At 45.7% G+C, this 1,515-nt stretch overlaps 1 non-coding gene across 1 annotated transcript; it reads left to right on the forward strand.

Moving 5' to 3' along the window:
• The first annotated feature begins 211 nt into the window (after positions 1 to 211).
• LOC120687045 lies at positions 212 to 320 on the forward strand. Its single transcript, XR_005680547.1, has one exon. It is a non-coding gene; the product is annotated as a small nucleolar RNA R71 (small nucleolar RNA).
• Positions 321 to 1,515: the final 1,195 nt, after the last annotated feature.

The following is a 1,515-nucleotide window of genomic DNA, read 5'->3' on the forward strand; positions in this document are numbered from 1 at the left end:
CACATTGACACTGTCAATTTCATGTATTCCTTTTGCATGAGCCGGCTACCTACCTCCCTTCCAACTCTGCTTGGAAGCAACCTTGTCGATGAGCGTTCTAGCTCCTACAACATCGAGGGAGAGGAATGCTCCTCCCGCTGCTACGTCCATGTGATCTTGCGATCGTTGGTTCAGGCCATGGAAGAAGTTTTGAATGATAAGCCACTCTTCCATGCCGTGGTGTGGGCATGCTGCAATGTATTCCTGAAGACGTTCCCAGGCTTCCGGGATTGTCTCGTCCTGGAGTTGTTCAAAACTGGAAATCCTATTCCGAAAGGCATTGGTCTTGCCCACCGGAAAGTACTTGACCAGAAAAGCATTGGAGCATGCATCCCAAGTGTTGAACGCGTCCTTGTAGGTGTAGAACCACGTCTTTGCTTTCCCAAGCAAAGAGAATGGGAACAGTCGAAGACGAACATTATCCATCGTAATGCCTCTTGGGTTGATTATGCTGCTCACTTCCAGAAAATTCTGTAGATGAGCGTGGGCATCCTCTGATGCCTTTCCACAGAAGGGACTTGCTTGAACCATGTTGACAAGACCAGTCTTTATCTCAAAGCCATCAGTGCCTTGGTAATTGTTAGGTCCAGTAGGGATATGGCTATTGGACGGGGCTGAGAATTGGCGGAGTGTCTTCTGAGCCATGGGTATTGAAGCTGGCATTGTAAAACCTTGATCCTAAGAAAAATTCTTCTAGTAGAAAACAAATTCACCCAATTCTTTCTGGATCTGAGTTGAAGTGATATGGTAGATCGAATTTGGTCCTGCACTGCTCTGTAAAAATCACAAAGATACCAAGAGCAATGGTAATCCCGCAAAAAATTAGCGGTGACAAACTAGTAAATTTTATCAAACTATTCGACGATATCTTTAGCCAATTGCTTCCCCGGCAACGGCACCAGAAATGCTTGTTAGCGTTTCATACGCTCAATAGAATATGGATTCCGCAAGCGCACAGAATCACCGCTATAGCACTTCACCTTGGAGTATTCCAAGGTATCGTATATTTCCTCAGGGAAGCACTATGGTTAAAGAGTATCGAAGAATCGAATGACAAACTTTACTAGATATATCAACCAACTAACTTAGTGGGGGTAAGCCTGATATGATAGATAAGATAATGGCCGACGATGACCGTCTGACACAGGAGACTCTAATCCTTAGAGAGGTAAGCAGCTGGGAGGACAACAAGCGAGCAAGATTCCTAAAACACTTCTAAACTATCGAGCTAGCCTCTCTAGACTAAACCTTACTTCTAACTAGTTATCGGGAACCTAGAGCTTACTTCGGCGGCTGGAAGAGAAAGGACTTCAGAAAGGGATGAAAGGGGAGTCCAACAGCAACCTGCACTACTGCTATGAAAACACCCGAACGTGGTGGACTACAAAGGACAGATAGGGTTGTCACCACCTACCAACACAACGGTTCTGTGGGGTAGAACACACTTTCTAGCTAACACTAAGCCCAGACACCCCG

Source organism: Panicum virgatum, chromosome 8N (assembly GCF_016808335.1).
Source record: "Panicum virgatum strain AP13 chromosome 8N, P.virgatum_v5, whole genome shotgun sequence".
Taxonomy (NCBI): domain Eukaryota; kingdom Viridiplantae; phylum Streptophyta; class Magnoliopsida; order Poales; family Poaceae; genus Panicum; species Panicum virgatum.